A 20,584-nucleotide genomic window follows, 5' to 3' on the forward strand; every position below is an offset into this window, starting at 1 on the left:
CCCAGCAGAATAATGGGAGGCTGTGTGCTGGCTTGGCAATGGAGCCTGTCTGGCACAAACTACACTGTAAACAACTCCTCAAACATTTGCATCTGCATACATGACATTAGATTCTCCAAATGTCCAATTAAACACTTGTCAATGGAAGAAATGTTTGTTTCCTCAGCTGACCTGTTGTCAGCCTTGGCCCTCCTGATGGGGAAACAGTTTCAGCTGATAGTGTTGTATGCTCTTCCTTTCTGGGCCTAATCTTGTCCCTCTTGAGAACTGTGGAGACTGTGCCAAGCTGTGGACCAGGGGATTAGATTAGGTAACTAAAGAAAATACACAGGCTCTGAGCATTTTTGAAACTTAAGAAAATCTTTAGTTTCTTTTGCACAGTTGTAAACCATTTGTGCTTAAAAAATTATAAAAGTGATTGCAGTTGAGATAAAGAGAAAAGAGCAGTGCTGATATGTGTTTATATACTTCTAAGGGCTGACTTCATTTTTTCAACATCTTAACAAATTTATATTGAACAAATATTAATTGTGTGTGGGGGGGTATGGTGTGTGTGTGTGTCTCTGTGTGTGTGTGTCTCACCATCTCTGTTGACAGAAATGCTCAATTATAAGTCTCTGTGACTGGAAAAGCAGTGAAGGACTCGGATACACGCCATAGAAACATAAAGGAAGTGAGGAAGGCAATATTGGAGAAGAATCAAAAGAGTTTAAATTATTCTTTGGAAAGTTGGAGTTTATAAATTAAAAAAAACTGTATGACCTTGAGCAAATTTCTATTTTTACTAGTGTCAGTTTCCTAATCCATAAAATAGGGAATATAATGTCAAGAACATCGAAAGTTATTGTTAAAATTAAATGAAATGATCTGTGTAAAATACAGGAACACTTGCCACATTGTAAATGCTCAAGAAATGCTAGCTAATAATGAAATATGAAATAATACTTGTTTGGTCCAAAGTTGTTAAGCATTCCTATCTGGTAAAGAGAAGGAGCAAAGGAACAAGAGAAAAATTAGATTATTGGTACAGTACAAACAGAGAATTTGGCTTTGGAAAGGAGGATGGGCAATTTTTTCACTGGGACGGGAGCTCAGAATGACTGTACAGGTAAAGGGATAGAAGAACTTTAAGGTGAGGATGAAGAAAGACAAAGCATGTCATGGTCATACTATTGTTTCTTCAGTTATGTAGAAGAGGAGAGCTTTTTCTGAGCATGAGGGGGAGTAGGAGTGAAATTTGAGGCTTAAAGAGAATGGAAAAATTTCATAACAGCTGCTGTGGAGAATTTGATAGGTGTCAACTGAAGATAAATATAAGGGTTGTGCAGCAATGCAGAGGATATGACTGAGGTCAGACAGCCTTAGTTTATAGTGGCATGATTTTGGGAATGTAGATGACGGCATTATATACCCTGGAGCCAACACAGAGAAAATTCAAAATTAGTTTTGAGGAATAAGAAAGGAGGTGAGGAGTAAGGGTAAAGGCATCCTAAGGTGCTAATGAAAATGCTGTTGAAATCATTAACCACCAAGTAAGGTTGTGAGCCAAGATTAATCTGAAGTGGTCATTTGTGTGGATAGAAGTACAAACAGACTGGAGATGGGGAGGCCCTTCACTGGACAGGCAGCATGAATCTAGCTGCCGCTGTACCACACACCTGCTGAATGATGATGATATAGGAATGAAGGAAACACAATTCACTTGGGCAGCTCAACAGCATTATTTAAGCTCTCAGTATATACTGGCTAGATCATCCATATGACAGCAATGCTTCCCTTGAAAATCTTTCAGTCTAGTGATATGCTCTGGATTATTTAAACTCAGACCGTGGGGTACTTTGAAGGAGGTAAGCAGAGGGTCCTAGGAAACCATAGAAGAGGACATTCAACATGACCTGTGAGAAGAAAGGGCAGGTCAGGAAAAGTATCCTGGAAAATATCTTGCTTGAGCTGAATCAAGATTATTGTAGGAGAGCTGGGGTAAAGAATGGCAGAAAAGGGAGAGGCAAAAGCAAGGGAGAAAAAGCAAGGAAAAAGCAGAGCAAGGGAGTAGTTTGGCTAGGGCAGATAAAAGATTTCAGAGAAGAGATAATTGAGATGAGCTACATATGATGCTATTGCCAAGTGAGAGAAATAAGGAAGACATGAATGGAAGTGATAAATATTGTATTGGTAGGAACAGAAGAAAGAGATGTCAAGAGAATAGAATGATGAGATTTAATGACGATTGAATACGTGTGGAATGAATAGGTGATTTTACACTCTCGAGCCTGAATTGTAGGAACAATTATGGTTTCATGAACAGAAAGAGGGAAATCCTGAGTTAGGGAAGATTTAGGGGAAGGTGATGAATTTGGAGATGTTGAATCAGAACATATAGTTTCAAGTGAAAGTAATGCAACTAAGATGGGACTAAACCAAATGAGAGAATTTGTAACGTTCATAATTAGTAAGTTCATAGGTGCATCTGGATTTAGGCATGCCTGGTTCTCCAGGGTTCAAATATGATATGGGCTCATCTCTTTCCCTATGATCTCTATCTCTTGGATTAGCTTGTCTTGCTTATTTTCATTCCAAAGACAGGCTCTCAGTATATGGTAGGCAAATGGGTACCTCCAGGTTCGCATTTCAGCAATCCCAGTGGAAATAACTTTTATTTCCAACATCTATATATTTTAAATGTAGATTTTATTTTTATTCAGGTATAGTGAGGCCAGGAGATCAGGAGAAAATTGCCAGTGAATATATATTTGTTACTCATACCTCCTATGATATGGGAGCACACAATGCCATGCAGACCACACAGGGAAGCACCAGGGTCAGTTAGGAAGCAGAAGGAGTGAGTAAAAGAGCCTTTATTTTGGGGTTTGTGGAAAGGAATGGATGAGTCCAGGCAAGCAGGCTCAGGTTTGGCTAGTTTGAATGATTTTCGTGGGCTCTGGGGTGTAGAGTTCTTTAGCAGGACGTCTGGTATCTAGCCCTGTGGTTATAAAGGCGGGAGAATATTGACTTAGTGTGTGAGGATTTGATAAGGGAGGTCATGGTGGTGGGATGGGCTTTGGATTGGCTAGTTTCTGTATGAAAGGCACAGTTACAGGGGTGTTATTTGCTATCACTAGAAATTAGCTAATGCTGTGAGGGACAGTCCCTCCTGGTCCATTAAGTCCCTGGATGCCAGAACATTAAGAATACAGAAAATAAGAGAATATAGTTAATACACTGTATACCAATGTCAGGAAAGATTCTGATTTGCCTTAGTTGAGTCATCCCAGCTCTGTAGTTTAGGTGCAGAGTACAGGGTGAGGAATGGTATTGTGATTGACAGTCAACCTAGACCAGAGTGTGGGGATCAGAGAGGACTATCCTAAAGAAAATAAAGCCAGAACATGGGAAAGTATGCTGGTAAATCAAAAACTATATCTACTTATATATCACAAGGTGGCTAGAGCCATCTTGGGTGAGATGACCAGGTGGCCTTTCAAATATGGCTTTTGGTCTCTAGACTTTGAAGAGGCTAAAGGTTTTTATTTTTGTTTTAGCAGCTCTCATTGTACACCATGTGTTAGGAAGCAGAAGGAGTGAGTAAAAGAGCCTCCCGGGCGTGATGCTTCTCTTCTGTCCTGCTTTTCTAAAGCCTATATAGTTCCTGAACTCAGTGTTAAAAAGCAAACTGGAGTTTTAGGCATCATTTAGGTTTTCTGATTCCCTTGATGAGGTATCAGTGTTTTCCTCAATGCCTACGTCAGAAACTTTAGCTTTGACTGCCCTCCTTTCTCTTCTATCAAATCATCTATCTTCTTCTGAAATACCTCCCAGATTTACTTCTTCCTTACTGCTGCCTTTCTAGTCTCTCTTTTTTGATCTAGCTTTCTAAATATTGCCAGAGTTATCTCACTGGGGAAACATCACCCCCACTTCTCCTAAAAAAAATCTACCCCCGCCATTTGAACATTACAGAGAGTAAATGGTGTGTGCGTATTACATGGGTGAGTGCCGGAAGACCTAGATTAAAGTCACTTCACGTTCGTCCTCTGCATTTTATTAAAGATATTTGGTGGCTTACATGAGAAAATGCATGTTTAAAACTTCTTATAAATTGTAATGTAGTTCAGATGATGGTGATTTTTTGATTTCTCTAATTTTGAAACTCTAATTTTCAGTCTCACACTGTCACCCGGGCTGAAGTGCAGTGGCACGATCTCGGCTCACTGCAACCTCCGCCTCCCGGGTTCAAGTGATGCTCCTGCCTCAGCCTCCCATGTAGCTGGGATTACAGGTGTGTGCCACCACGTCCGGCTAATTTTTTTGTGTTTTTAGTAGAGACAGGGTTTCACTATGTTGGCCAGGCTGATCTCAAACTCCTGACCTTGTGATCTTCCCACCTCGGCTTCCCAAAGTGCTGGGATTACAGGCATGAGCCACCACACCTGGCCTTATCTCCTTTGTCTAAATGAACCTCTCTGTCCCCACACTTAGGCCATGTTTCTTTCTATCTTTGTATCTTTCTATATTGTTCCCAACCCCCAAATCCCCTTCTTTTTGCTCTCCTCTCTGCCAACTAAATATTAGCTATCCTTCAAAGTGTGTCTGAAGTCCTGTCTTTTATATGAAGTCTTTTCTAATTATCCAGATCACCTATGTTCTCTATTTTTCTTACACTTCAATTTCACTAATGATTATTTACCTTTAATTATTATGTATCTTTTATTCTCCACAGTATGTTTGATGCTTCTGAGGGCAGGGATCCTGACTTTTACTTCTTTTGTAGCATGGACAGTTCTGGGTATAAATAAAAAAATAGTTGCTGATGATTAATTATTAATTGGGGAAAAGTACTAATTTGCAATAATCACACTTTGGATATAGTTTGTGAGCTTCCCTTTTCCTCATGGGAAGAAATAAGTTTGGATTGATTGGACTGACAGATGTTGAAACAATTTAGTTCAGTTAGACAAATCCTTATTGAGTTCTAGAACATATGGGTAACTACTGAATAAATATTCATTTGTTCATTTATTCAGTCAACAAATATTTATTGGATATCCATTGTTTGCCCCACACTGTGCAAGTTACCATAATATACGTCTGCAATCAGACATTTAGATATTGAGAATCTAAACATGAATCTGACATGGCTCTCATCTTCAATTTGCTTTATTACATGACCAAGGATGAGATCATTGGGTATTATAAAGCATTACAGAAAAGTAAATGATATGCTTGTGGACATTTGAAGAAGGCAGTAATTTATTCTGACTTGGGTAGCTCAGAAAAGGATTCACAGAGGAGACCATATTCAGGAAAAAATGAAACATGTAGAAAGGAAATATTAACACTCATGTTTGCTTTGTGAAAATTTTGCATTTTACATAGTGTGTTGTTAAAAATTAACATGTTGGAGAGTTTCCATTTCTAGGAAGATGGAGTAAATGTAGTTTTTCCTGTTTGTCTTCTAAGTACAACTAAAAACCCTTGACAGTATATATATGAAACAAATGTAAGAAAACTCTGAAAGGTGGAAAGAATAAGGCAAACCAGCTAGAGACCTCGGGACCTGAGGAATGACACATTACTGAGTTCTCTGGGTTTTTCTTTTTGCTTTGTATATCTCAGACTTAGAGCTGAACAAGTGGGCAACTTGGAGATGCCAATGGTGCAGACAAAAAAAAAAAAAAAAACTCCAACAAAAGCCTGTTTTCTCTAACAAAGGACCCATAAAGGGATAATCTAGCAAGACAAAACTTTTAGAAAGTAACCTCTCTCTTCCAAACAAACACAGAAAAAATTGTGGCCCCACCCTTATGTATTCAGCAAAGACTGAGTGAGTATCTTAGATGTCTACTCTTATAAGGCTGTGATGAGGTATTTGAACATCCCTGCCAGGGTAGGGTCAGAGAAGACCAAGTAGAGGTCTTTCCTTCCCATCGGCCGGTGATGAGCCTCCTGCCACCCCCACCACATCCCCACTTGTGGTGTCATTAGAGACCATGCGGGGATCTTGGACTTGTGGCCTAATTGACAAAAATGCACCTCTCCTTTGCCCTGCTGGCATGATGTCAGAGGAGATCTAGTGGACTTTTACTATTTTCCAGAAGTAATGAGGCCATCTTACCACAGCATCAGTGGATACCACATGGAGGATCTACGACTCTCACTCTCACTCAGAATGTATGAGGAGACTCTCCCCCTCCTTGAGTGTCAATGAAGGCCAACTAGAGAACCTGGACTTGTCCCTCTATCTGGTATTGATGAGGCGGTGACACCTCCCACCCTCCATTGCCCCTGCAGTAGCGTCAGAGAAAGCCAACTAAAATGGATGTGGAGTCTCATAACATAACATAAATGTCCGGGTTTCAATTGAAAATTACTTGTCATAAGAAGAACTAGAAAATCTCAAACTCAATGAAAAAAACAAGTAATAGATGCCAACACCACGATCACAGAGATTTTAGAATTATCTGAAACAGATTTTAAAGCAGCCAGATAAAAATGCTTTAACAAGCAATTACAAGCATGCTTGAAACAACTGATAATGTAGAAAGCCCCAGAAAAGAAATAGAAGGTCTCAGCAAAGAAATAGAAGATGCAAAGAAGAATCAAATGCAAATTTTATAACTGAAAAATACTATAAGCAAAATAAACATCTCAGTGAATGGGCTCAACAGCAGAATGAAGGAAGAGATGAAAAGAATAAGTGGACTGGATGATAGAGCAATAGAAATAGCTCCATTTGAAACACAGAAAAAATACACTGAAAAATAAAATGATCAGACCCTTGGGGAGCTGTGGTACTATGAGTTGATTATCCCTCATCTGAAAATCTGAACTCTGAAATGCTTCCACATTCGAAACTTTTAGGAAATGCTCATTGGAGCATTTCAGACTTTGGATTTTCAGGTTAGAGATACTGAACCAGTAAGTATAATGAAAATATTCCCAAATCAGAAACAGTCCAAAACCTGAAATATTTCTGGTCCCAAACATTTTTGGATAAGGGATACTCAACCTTCATAAGAAAATATCTAACATTCATGTCATCATTGTCACAAAAGGGAAGCAAAAAGAGATCATGGTTGAAAAAAGCACACAAAGAAATAGTAGCTGAAAACATTCCAAATTTGGTAAGACATAAACCTGTAGATTCATGAAGCTGAGTGAACCTCCAATAGGATGAACCCAAAGAGGTTCCCACCAACAGGCATTATAATTAAACTTCTTAAAACTAAAGACAAAGAACAAAATCTTGAACTCAGCCAGAGAAAATGAACACCTTACCTGGAAGGAAAAACCAATTTGAATGAAAGTGTATTTCTCATCAGAAATTATGAAGTCCAGAAAGGAATGGCACAATATGTGTGTGTGTGTGTGCGCGTGTGCACATGCGCGTATATATATATATAAAAATTTTTTTTTGAGACGTATAGTATAACTCTGTTGCCCAGGCTGGAGTGCAGTGGCGTGATCTTGGCTCACTGCAAGCTCTGAGGAATGGCACAATATTTTTTAGGTGCTGAAAGAAAATAGCTGTCAGCCCAGAACCTTGTATCCAGAAAACATATTCTGCAGGAAAGAAGGAGAAATCAAGACATTCTCAGATAAAAGAAAACATGCTCAAGCAGACCTACCCTAAAAGAATGGCTAAAATAAGTTCTCTAAAGAGAAATGAAATGATAAAAAAAGGAACTATGGCTGGGCACGGTGACTCACGTCTGTAATCCCAGCACTTTGGGAGGCCGAGGTGGGTGGATCACCTGAGGTCGGGAGTTTGAGACCAGCCTGACCAACATGGAGAAACCCATTTCTGCTAAAAATACAAAAGTTAGCCGGGCATGGTAGTGCATGCCTGTAGTCCCAGCTACTTGGGAGGCTGAGGCAGGAGAATTGCTTGAACCCAGGAGGCAGAGATTGTGGTGAGTTGAGATTATGCCATTGCACTCCAGCCTGGGCAACAAGAGCAAAACTCTGTCAAAACAAACAAACAAAAAAACTATGGAACAAACATTAGGAAGGAAAGAAAGAACATGGCAAACAAATATATTGGTAAATACATTGGCTTTTCTTTCCTCTTGAGTTTTCTTAATTATGTTTGACAGGTAAGGTGAAAATCATTACACTTTTGTATTAGTTTGTTCTCATACTGCTATGAAGAATTACCAGAGACTGGGTAATTTATGAAGAAAAGAGGTTTAATTGACTCTGTTTCACGGGCTATACAGAAGCAAGACTGGGAGGCTGCAGGAAACTTACAATCATGGTGGAAGGTGAAGAAGAAGCAAGCACATCTTCATCATGGCAGAGCGGGAGAGAGAGAGTGAAGAAGGAAGTGCCACACACATTTAAACCATCAGATCTTGTGAGAACTAACTTAATGTCACGAGAATAGCAAGGGAGAAATCCACCCCCATGATCCAGTCACCTCCCACTAGGCCCCTCCACTGACACTTAGAGATTACAATTCGACAAGAGATTTGGGTGGGGACACAGAGCCAAACCATATCAACTGTCTAATGTGATTATAAATGTATATAGAGAAAATTATATTGTAAATGTAGAAGGGCAATGGGATGTAATAGGAGGTAAGGTCTCTATATTTCAAATATAGTAAAATGGTAAAATGATGACATTAGTAGACTTTGCTGTTATGTATGTATGTCTAGTAGACTGTGATGTTATGTATGTTACATTTGTATAATACTTAGTGACTACTAAAAAAGCCATGCACAGAGATATATCTAAAAACCCTGTAGATAAAGCAAATTTCTAAAAGATGCTCAAGTAACCCACAGAAAGATAGGATGAAAAAAAAACCTAGAGAAACAAAAAACAGAGAAGAAAAATAGAAAATAAGAAATAAAATGGTGGACAAGTTCTAATATATCAACAATTACATTAAGTGTTAATGGTGTAAATGTAACAATTTAAAACAGATTGCCAGAATTGATTGAAAAACATGATCCAACTCTATGCTATGTACAAGAAACTTACTTCATATATAAACATATAGGCAATTTGGAAAGGAGAGAAAAACATATGTAGTTGATTCTTGTTAATCATGGTAGTTCTGTATAACTGCTGTGAATGCTGAATTAGCAAATACTAAACTGCTGTTCCTAGGGGAGATACAGAGCTAGATTCCTGCAAGCCTCTGGCCACATTTTTCTCCACTGGCCAATGAATAATTTTATTTTGTGTGTTCTGTTTAGACACCTTACTGAGTATATATTATTGATTCATTAACTTTGAACATTGCCAAGAACACTAGAACTCATATCTGAACGCTTATCACACACACATGATTTCTCTGTAAGTTACATCACAGCTTTCATTTGCTTAGGAACAATAGGCCTTTAGTACTATGCTTGAGGCCATTTTAAACAGTAAAATCGCCAACAAAAAGTACAAACATATCAAAACTGTGGCACTAAATAAACTGTGAGAACAGTTGTTTACAGCCTGAGAGCTAAAACAAGAAGGCAAAATATTTACTTGTTTGACCTTGGCTAGGAACATGTATATGGAGTGACTCAATTTTTTTATTTTTTATTTTTTTAGCTGCACTGTCCTTGTGCACAAATGACTGCAAAAGCAATGCAAGTATGATTTTGGGGTTACAAATACATTTTAGTGAGTAGGCAAATTAGCAAATATGGAATCCACAGATAATGAGGATAGATGGTGTCATGCAAAGATCAATCAAAGGAAAGCAGATATATTAATATCAGATAAAGTAGACTTCAGATGAAAGAAAATTACCAGAGACAGTAGACATTATCTAATGATAAAAGCCTTCCACTAATGTTTATAATAGCTGTATTTGTTATAGCCAAAATGGAAAGAATCCAGTTGTCCTTAAATTGATGAATGGTTAAACAAACTGTGATATATCCATACTATGGAATACTACTCAGCAGTAAAGAGGAAAAGACTATTTATATAGGCAATGACCTGGAAGAATCTTTAGGAAATTCTGCTGAGAAAAAAATCATAACGGTTATATACACGTTTCTATTTATATAACATTCTTTAAATGATGGAATTATAGAAATGAATAACAAATTAGTGGTTGCCAGGATTTAAGGAGTTTGGGTGGGGGTGGGAGTAGAGGGATGCGTGTGAAAGAACAGCAGAATGGATCCTTGTAGTGATAGACATGCTCTATGTCTTGACTGTCTCAATGGCAGTATCCTGCTTCTGATAAAGTACTGTAGTTTTGTAGGATGCTGCATTGGGGAAACTGGGGAAAGGTTACATAGAATCTCTCTGTATTCTTTCTTATAACTCAATGTGAATCTACAATGATCCCAACATAAAAACTGTAATTTAAAAAACTTAGGGTATTTTACTGTAGCTCCTTTCCTTGTACTTGATAATCTTACATCTTTTTGTCAACCAGTGATACACTGGTCTACAAATACTTATTTTGAATTCCTGCTTTGTTCTCAGCATTGTGGCTGGAACTATTAGGAATACAATTACAGAAGCTTAAGATTTAGAGTACTTATAAAAAAGTGTGCGTGTGTGTAAAGCATATGCAAGTATGTCTGAGAGAGTAAACATAATTCTCATCTTTCAAAATTTTAGTGTTCCACTGTAAATTGTAAAAGCTATAGTGTAAAGTAGCCTTTGTAATCCTATTCAGCTCTTAACTTGCCAAGAATATCCTCTCAGGATGTGTTGCTTCACTACAGTACCAACCATTGTGTTGTCAAATCCATGTGAATTATGCAAAACAAAAGAAAAACAAATGGCCTACCTAAAGTTTGGCAGCTACAACAAGGAAATATCAATTTGAGGTTTATTGTAATACATTAAATTTGAACGAATATTCTTCCAAGTAATTCTAGTGCTTTGAATGAATGAAGGATCATTTGAAGAATCTGCAACTCATTTCTAAAAGATTAGGAAAAAAGAGAAAAGAACATAGTTGCCAACTTCTCCTTGGTTTGTATTTATGGAATATATGAAGGTTTAGCATTTTAGATTCTTTCCTAATTCTCAGTTAATTTACCTGTAGAATCTCTTTGAAGAACTACTTTTACATTTCTTTCATTTTGATGAGAAAGTTGAAAACTTGGGGCAACTAAAAAAAAGTGTTTAGCCTGAGTGATAGTTCATTAATATGATTTTTAGGGGCCTGGCAGAAACAATTAGATCCTATCAGGTCTCATGATTTAGAGGATTATTAAAGATTTAGGTGAAATAGAGAAGTATTTCTCCTTTGATAGAATCAGATAATTATCTCTCTGTGCAATGTCCAACACCAGCTTTCTATGTAATAAAAGTAAACTATGAAAACATAAAGGAGGCAAAAATAAAAAAAGCTTCATGGGGTTCTTAAACCATCTGTGAAAGTTGTTATTTTAGAGATCATAAAGTAGGTAGTAAGCAAATACTTTGTTCCTTGACAGGGCTACCCCATTGTACCACTCCAAAACCATGGGAATGGTGTCCTGTGATGTTGTATAGTACATAGTCAGCCAGGTTCTGTGCAGCAGCCCTGGGACCTGCCATATACTCAACACTATCCTAGGTACTGGGGATATAACAGTGAACAGAACAGAAGAGAAATATTCCTGCTGTGATGGAATTTCCATTCTAGAGTGGAAATTGAGACAATGAGCCAAATGGATAAATTAATTTTATAGCATGCTTGGAGGTGGCATATTCTATGCAAAAAATAAAGCAAAGGAGTTGGAAAATGATTGCTAGGATTGGGGAGTTGTTTCAGTTTTAAATAGGTTGGTCAGATCACTTGAGTGCAGGAGTTCGAGACCAGCCTGGCCAAGATGGCAAAACCCCGTCTCTACTAAAAATACAAAAATTAGCTGGGCTTGGTGGTGCGTGACTGTAATCCTAGATACTCTGGAGGCTGAGGCATGAAAATTCCTTGAACTTGGGAGGCGGAGGCTGCAGTGAGCCGAGATCACATCACTTTACTCCAGCCTGGAAGACAGAGCAAGACTCTGTCTCAATTAAAAAAAAAAGAGGGTGGTTGGGGGAGGGTGGTGATCAAGGAGTGCTTCTTTGAGAAGTCAATGTTGTTTCTTTAAAAAATTTTTTTAAATATTAGATTCGGGGGGTACATGTGTGGGTTTGTTACATACATATAGTGTTTAACGGTGAGGTTTGAGCTTCAAGCATAACCATCACCCAAATAGCGAAGATTTTCAACAAAGATGAAGGTGTACTTTCACTCTGGGTAAGAGTGTGCGGGGCAGAAGGAACAGTTAGTACCAAGGTACTAAGATCAGAATATTGCCCTTCAGCAAAGAGGCCAGAATGACTGGAGCAGAGGAGGGGAGTGGTAGATGTTACCAGTGGAGAGTCTTGACTAGGAGTTATCCAGGTTCTTGGCATTTTGAACAAAGAATTGGAAAAAACACACAAAGCAATGAAAGAATGCAGCAACAGAAGCACAGATTTATTGACATGAAAGTACACTCCACAGAATGACAGCAGACTTCAGCAAGCAGCTCAAGAGAAGTGGTTACAGAATTTTCTGGGGTTTAAATGCCATCTGGAGGTTTCCCATTGGTTACTCAGTTACATCCTACATAAATGAAGTAGTGGCCCGTGACCAGTCTGATTGGTCACCATTCATGATCAATCAGAGGCTGAAGTGTTTACAAAGTTACACCCCTATGCAAATGAAGACTAGGCCCGTGACCAGCCTGATTGGTGGTGGGAGGGGACAAATCAGAGGTACTTTCCATTTTTCATCTGAGGGCAGAAGAGGGGTGTTGCAAAGGGAGTAGTAGCCTTTGATACTTTTGTTACATGGCGGTGGAAAGTTGGGGTTTCCCTTCTGATTTAGTTCTAGGAAGTCAGCGTGAATTGGCCTTAGGGTCCCTGCCTCCTGACCCTATTCTCCTGCCTCAGTAGAGATGAGGTCTGAACATAAGACGGTACTTGTGGGACATCCATAAGACTTCAGCTTTTACTCTGAGCAAGATAGGGTGCAATTTGAGGGCTCTAAGCTGGGAGGTGACATTAGCTGACTAGATAGCTGTGGGTGGTATGAACACTATATTGTCTGGCTAGTTGGGAAGTGGCTCAAATATCATATCGAATAAATCCCAATAAAATGCTAAAGTTAGAGCTGTAACTGAGGAAAATGATGGTTAGAAAAGAGAAATAAAAAACAAACCCATGACAAGACTTTTCTATTGCTTTTAAGAAAGTGGAGGTGGAGGAGTGGGGGATATTGTCTTGTAATAAAAACTTAGTCTTATTTCTAAAAAGTAATTATTCAACTAGAAGCAGCAAAACTAATCATAGGGAATCTGTTTTAGTAGGTAATGCAGTGTGTCAACCATTTTTAGGGTATCTCAAAATTTTCAACGTTGGCAAGATACCCAAAGCTGACATTACAGCTTGGATTCTTCCCAGTGGAAAACCAAGTTGGACACAAAGTTCTGAAGAAGAAAGGAGTCTGAGAAATAGAAAGAACTGAGATGCATGTATTTCCTGAACATTTTCCCCCCTGTCCTTAATGATGTTCTGGTTGAAACACTTTTGTGGGTTTATTGAGACTGATAAATACACTCATTTACATCTCATTAATGTCAAATTGATGTGGCTCAATAGTATAGTTTGGTAGTCTCTCATATGTGAGACTTCATGACTTAAGTAAACTTTTCTATTACTCTGAATTAGTGTCAACAAGGGCATAGGTTTTTTAAAGAAATGCTTGTAGAGACTTTAAAATAATGAAAAATATTCAACACACCTGGCTAAGAATGATTGTATTACATTCCTGTTTCTTTAGATAAAGGTCTGTCAGCACATCCATTACAGGCACATCTTTTCAGGTTGAAACTTGGCATAGCAGTTCTAAAGAGGAAAGAGATTCAAACAAAACGTGAACAAAATGTTTCTTTTGTTTGAAGAAGACATTCTTTCATACCCTGATGCAGCTACATCCCATAAAACTTTGAGGAATCTTATTTTCGTTTTGTTTTTGGTAAAATAAGAAGCACCTTTGAAAAACAGTTTATCTTTGGACACGAAGGTAAATAAAAACCTTTTGATGTTTGGCAACAGATTTGCTTAAGAACAAAAATGATTTGAAGGACTTTTTAGAAAGAGTTAGTGTTATCTATTTTTATTTTCTCAGGCAGACCATAATCACAATGAAAACTGAAACACTGATACCCTTAAGGGCTAAATTTATCTTGCCTGTCCCTGGAACAAAGCAAGAATATCCACAAACATGACATCCTCTTTGGAAGAATAGACACTAAGTGCATATTTGTTAAGAATTGAGAAGATGCATAAGTCAGAGAAAAGAAGTTATATTTAAAAAAGCTTTACAAATTTTAGTTTTTGAGGTAATATATACAAGTGGAACACAACTCAAAAAGAGTATGTGGTGAAATGTAAGTTTCCTTTTCCTCCTTGCTCTAAGCAGCCACTGGGTTACCCTCCACAGAGACAACCACTGTTATCAGTGTCTTATGTATTGTTTAAGAGAGCATATTCTTTTTTCTTTTTAGTTAATTGGTAGCTTTACATTTTGTTCTGCACCTTGCTTTGTTCTCTTGACATTTCATTTTGGAGTTGTTCAATATTTGTATGTAGAGAGCTACTTCTACTTCATTCTTTTTAATTAGCTTCATGTTCTAATTGGTATGTTACATGTACCAATACACATAGATGTACCATGATTTACTTAGTTTACTATACATAAACATTTAGATTATTCCTAACTTTTCCTATTACAAACAGTATAACACAACATCCTTGTACACAGATCATTTTGTGTGAGTGTATCTGCAGGATAATTTCTAGAAGAGGAATATTTATGTTAAAAGTGTATGCATGTATGTAGACTGTTCTCCATAGAAATTGTACACTCCCAGCGGCAATATGGAAGTGTGCCTATTTCTCCATTCCCTTTCCACCACAATGTATATCAAACACTTAGCAGTCTGACTGAGGGGAAGGGCACCCTGTTTTAGTTTGTGTTTTTATCATGAGTGATGTTGAGCATCTTTTTATAAGTTTAAGAATCATTTGTATTTTCTATGAACTCTTTATATATTTTGCTCCTTTTAGAAAGTATTATTGGTCCTTATTGATTTGTGAAAACTCTTTTTCAAAATAAATGTTTTCTCAACAACATACACTGTGCATTTTTGGTGTATGTAAGTTCCAGTTGGCTTTTTATCATACCAAAAATGTTTACTTTTTTCCTATTTTTATTGATTAATAATAATTGTACATACTTATGGAGTACATGTGATATTTTGATACATGCATACAATGTGTGACAATCAAATTGGGATATTTAGGATATCTATCATCTCAAACATTTATCATTTCTTTGCTTAGGGAACATTTCAACTCTTTTAGCAATTTTGAAATTTTCTTTATCCATTCTTCTGTTGATAGACAGGTTGATTGCTTATCTTGGTTATTGTGAATAGTGCTAAATAAACATGAAAATGTAAGTATCCCTTCGATATACTGATTTCTTTTTTTTTTTGTATTTGCTTATTGAAAAATAATTAATTTTTATTTCAATAGTTTTTGGGGTGCAGGTGGTGTTTAGTTACATGGATAGACTGTTTAGTGGTAGTTTCTGAGATTTTGGTGCACCCATCACCCAAGCAGTGTACACTGTACCCAATATGTAGTCTTTTATCCCTCATTCCCTTTCCAACCTTTCCCACTGAGTCCCCAAAGTCTAATATATCATTCTTATGCCTTTGCATCCTCATAGCTTAACTCCCACTTATAAGTGAGGACAACAATACTGGTTTTCCATTCCTGAGTTATTTCACTTAGAATAATGGCCTCCATCTCCATCTAAGTTGCTGCAAAAGACATGATTTTGTTCATTTTTATGGCTGAGTAGTATTCCATGGTCGATATCTACCACATTTTCTTTATTTACTCATTGTTTGATGGGCACTTAGGTTGGTTCCATATCTTTGCAATTGCAAATTGTACTGCTGTAAACATGCATATGCATGTGTCTTTTTCCTATAATGACTTCTTTTCCTGTTGGTAGATATTCAGTAGTGGGATTGCTGGATCAAATGGTATTTCTACTTTTTGTTCTTTAAGGAATCTCCATACTCTTTTCCATAGTGGTGGTACCGGTTTACATTCCCACCAGCAGTTGTAAAAATGTTCCCTTTTCACCACATGTACACCAACATTTATTGTCCTTTGACTTTAATTATGGCCATTCTTGCAGGAGTAAGGTGGTATCTCATTGTGGTTTTGATTTGCATTTCCCTGAGCATTAGTGATGTTGAGCATTTTTTCATATGCTTGGTGGCTGTTTGTATACCTTCTTTTGAAAATTGTCTATATGTCCTTTGCCCACTTTTTGATGGGATTTGTTTTTTTCTTGATGATTTGAGTTCCTTTTAGATTCTGTATATTAGTCCTTTGTCAGATGCATAGTTTGTGAATATTTTCTCCCATTCTGTGGATTGTCTGTTTACTCTGCTGATTATTTCTTTTGCTGTGCAGAAGCTTTTTAGTTTAATTAATTTATTTTTTTAGTTTAATTTATTTATTTTTGTTTTTGTTATATTTGCTTTTGCAGTCTTAGTCATGAACTCTTTGCCTAAGCCAATGTCTAGAATAAGTTTTCCAATGTTATCTTCTATAATTTTTATGGTTTCAGGTCTTAGGTTTAAGTTTTTGATCCATTTGAGGTGATTTTTATATAATATGAGAGATGAGAATCCAGTTTCTTTCTTCTACATGTGACTTGCCAGTTTTCTCAGCACCATTTGTTGAATAGGGTGCCCTTTCCCCAATTTATATTTTTGTATGCTTTGTTGAGGATCAGTACTTACTTACTATATTTGGCTTTCTTTCTGGGTTCTCTATTCTCTTCCATTGGTCACATGCCTATTTTTATACCGCTACCCTACTGTTTTGGTAAATATAGCCTTGTAGGATAATTTGAAGTTGGGTAATATGATGCTTCCAGATTTGTTCTTTTTGCTTAATTACGTTAGCTATGCGACCCCTTTTTTGGTTCCATGTGTATTTTAGGAGTATTTTTTTTTTCTAATTCTTTGAAGAATGATGATGGTATGTTGATGGGAATTGCATTGAATCCATATTTGCTTTGGGCAGTATGGTCGTTTTCACAATATTGGTTCCACCTATCCATGAGCATGGGATGTGTTTTTATTTGCTTGTGTCATCTATGATTTCTTTCATCAGTGTTTTGCAGTTTGCCTTGCAGAGATCTTTTACCTCTTTTGTTGATATACTGATTTCCTTTCCTTTGGATAAACACCAATAGTGGATTGCTGGAGTGTATAGTAGTTATAATTTTAGCTTTTCGAGAAAGCTCTGTAATGTGTTTTATCATGGCTGCACTAATTTAGATTCCCACCAACAGTATATAAGAGTTTCCTTTTCTTTGCATCCTTGCCAGCATTTGTTATTTTATGTCATTTTGAAAATAGCCATTGCAACTAGGGTGAGCTATCTCATTGTGGCTTTTATTTGCATTTCTCTCATGATTAGTGATGTGAAGCATTTTTTCATATACGTGTTTTCTACTTCTATATCTTATTTTAAGAAATGTATTTTCAGACCCTTTGCCCACTTTTTAATGGGATTATTTGGGCTTTTTTTTTTTTTTTTTTTTTAGCTGTTGAGTTGTTTGATTTTCTGGTATATTCTGGGTATTAGTTCCTTGTTGGATAAATAGTCTGCGAGTATTTTTTCTCATACTACAGGTTGTCTCTTCACTCTGTTGATTGTTTTCTTTGTTCTACAGAAGATGTTTAGTTTACTATGACCCCATTTGTCTATTTTTGTTTTTGTTGCCTGTTTTTGAAGTCTTAGCCATAAAAATCTAATGTCCTGAATTGTTTCTCCTATGTATTCTTCTAGTAGGTTTATACTTTTGGGTCTTATGTTTTAGCATTTAATCCATTTTGAGTTGATTTTTGTATATGTAATAGGGGTCTAGTCTCATTCTTCTGCATGGATATTCAGTTTTCCCATTTGTTGAAGAACTGAATGCTTTTTCTGTGTCTACTGAGATGATCATATGGTTTTTGTCTCTCATTCTGTTGATGTGATGTATCATATGTATTGTTAGTGTTGAACCATCCTTGTATCCCTGGGATAAATTCCACTTGATTATGGCGTATTGTCTTTTTAATGTGTTGTTGAATTTGGTTTGCTAGTATTTTGTTGAGAATTTTTGCATCTGTGTTCATCGGGGATATTGGCTTTTAGTTTTCTTTTTATTTTTTAGTGTGTCCTTGTCTTGTTTTGGTTTCAGGGTAATTTTGGCCTCGTAGAATGAATTAGAAATAATTCCCTCTTCTTCAAATTTTTTGAATAGTTTGAGAATAATTTTTGTTAGTTCTTCTTCATGAGTTTAGTAGAATTCAGCAGTAAAGCCATCTGCTCCTCGTCTTTTCTTAGCTTGGGACATTTTATTAATGATTAATTATTACTAATTTTTATTCTGCTCAGACTTTCTGTTTCTTCCTGGCTCATTCTTGGTAGGTTTTATGTGACCAGGAGTTTATCCATTTTCTCTAAGTTTTTCAATTTGTTAAAGTATAGCTGTTTATAATAGTCTCTAGTGACTCTTTGTATTTCTGTGGTATCGGTTGTAATGTCTTCTTTTTTTTTTTTTTTTGTTTCTGATTTTATTTACTTGAATCTTTTCTTTCTTGTTCTTGGTTACTATAGCTAGCAGTTTGTCAATTTTACTTATATTTTCAAAAACCAACTTTTCATTTCATTGATCCTTTGTACTTTTTCAAGTCTCAATTTCCTTTAGTTTGGCTCTAATGTTATTATGTCTTTCCTTCTGTTAATATTAGGTTTGATGTGTTCTTGCTTTTCTAGTTCCCTGACATACATCATTAAGTTATTTATTTGAAATCTTGCTACTTTTTTGAGGTAGGCATTTATTGCTATAAAATTCCCTGTTAGCACTGCTTTTGCTGTATCCCATAGGTTCTGGTATGTTGTATTCACATTTTCACTTGTTTCAAGAAATATTTTAATTTCCTTCTTTATTTCCTCATTGATGCAATACTCATTCAGGGGCATGTGGTTTAACCTTCATGTATTTGTACAGTTTCCAAAGTTCCTCTTGTTACTGATTTATAGTTTTAGTTCATTGCTGAAATTCCCAACTGATATGGTTTGGCTGTGTCCACACCCAAACATCATCTTGAATTCACATGTGTTGTGGGACTCAGTGGGAGGTAATTGAATCATGGGGGCTTGTCTTTCGCATGCTATTCTCATGATAGTGAATAAGTCTCATGGGGTCTTATGTTTTTAAAAACAGGAGTTTCCCTACACAAGCTCTCTCTCTTTGCCTGCTGCCATCTGTGTAAGACATGACTTGCTCCTCCTTCCCTTCTACCATTATTATGAGGCCTCCCAGCCCTGTGTAACTGTAAGTCCATTAAAATTCTTTCTTTTGTAAATTTTCCAGTCTTGGGTATATCCTTATCAGCAACATGAAAATGGACTAATACAGTAAATTGGTACTGGGAGTGGGGTGCTGCTGAAAAGATACACCAAGATGTGGAAGCGACTTTAGGACTGGGTAACATGCGGAGGTTGGAACAGTTTAGAGGGCTCAGAAGAAGATAGGAAAATGTGGGAAAGTGTGGAACTCCCTAGAGACTTGTTGAATAGCCTTGACCAAAATGCTGAGAATGATATGGACAATGAAATCCAGACTGAGGTGGTCTTGGATGGAGATGAGGAACTTGTTGGGAACTGAAGCAAAGGTGACTCTTGTTATGTTTTAGAAAAGACACTGGTGGCATTTTGCCCCTGCCCTAGAGATTTGTAGAACTTTGAACTTGAGAGAGATGACTTAGGGTATCTGGCAGAAGAAATTTCTAATCAGCAAAACATTCAAGAAGTGACTTGAGTGCTGTTAAAGGCATTCAGTTTTAAAAGGGAAACGGCATAAAAGTTTGGAAATTTTGCAGCCTGACAATGCAATAGGAAAGAAAATCTCATTTTCTGAGAAGAAATTCAAGCTGGTTGTAGAAATTTACATGAGTAATGAGGATTCTATTGTTAATCCCCAATACAATGGAGAAAATGACTCCAGGGCATGTCAGAGGTCTTCATGGCAGCCCCTCCCATCACAGGACCACAGTCCTAGGTGGAAAAGATGTTTTTTTTTGGCCAGGCCCAGGGTCCCCTGCTCTGTGCAGCCTAGGGACTTGGTACCCTCCATTCCAGTGGCTCCAACCATGGCTAAAACGGGCCAAGGTACAGCTTGGACTGTTGCTTCAGAGGTTGGGAGCCCCAAGCCTTGGCAGCTTCCACATAGTGTTGGGTCTGTAGGTACACAGAAGTCAAGAACTGAGGTTTGGGAACCTTCTGCCTAGATTTCAGAGGATGTATGGAAATGCCTGGCTGCCCAGGCAGAAGTTTGATGCAGGGGTGAGGCTCTCATGGAAAACTCCTGCCATGGCAGTGCAGAAGAGACATGTGGGGTCGGAGCCCCAACACAAAAACCATACTGCAGCATTGCCTAGTGGAGCTGTGAGAAGAAGACCACTGTCCTCCAGAATGATAGATCCAATGACAGCTTGCACCATGCACC

The 20,584-nt window shown here is 37.3% G+C and overlaps 1 protein-coding gene across 14 annotated transcripts in view; it reads left to right on the forward strand.

The window, feature by feature from the left end:
- The window catches only part of CPQ (carboxypeptidase Q), a 492,586-nt gene that overhangs the window by 17,570 nt on the left and 454,432 nt on the right, over positions 1–20,584 (forward strand). For 3 of the 14 annotated variants that reach the window (XM_077943876.1, XM_077943880.1, XM_077943887.1), the window contains exon 2: positions 19,301–19,411. The exons of 10 other annotated variants lie outside the window; for them this stretch is intronic. The gene's annotated coding sequence lies outside the window, so the exon portion shown is untranslated. Of the gene's footprint in view, positions 1–4,160; positions 4,277–19,300; positions 19,412–20,584 lie in introns of all 14 variants that reach the window. One more of the 14 variants, XM_077943882.1, reaches the window with a different exon arrangement.

Source organism: Macaca mulatta, chromosome 8, assembly GCF_049350105.2.
Source record: "Macaca mulatta isolate MMU2019108-1 chromosome 8, T2T-MMU8v2.0, whole genome shotgun sequence".
In the NCBI taxonomy this organism is placed as follows: domain Eukaryota; kingdom Metazoa; phylum Chordata; class Mammalia; order Primates; family Cercopithecidae; genus Macaca; species Macaca mulatta.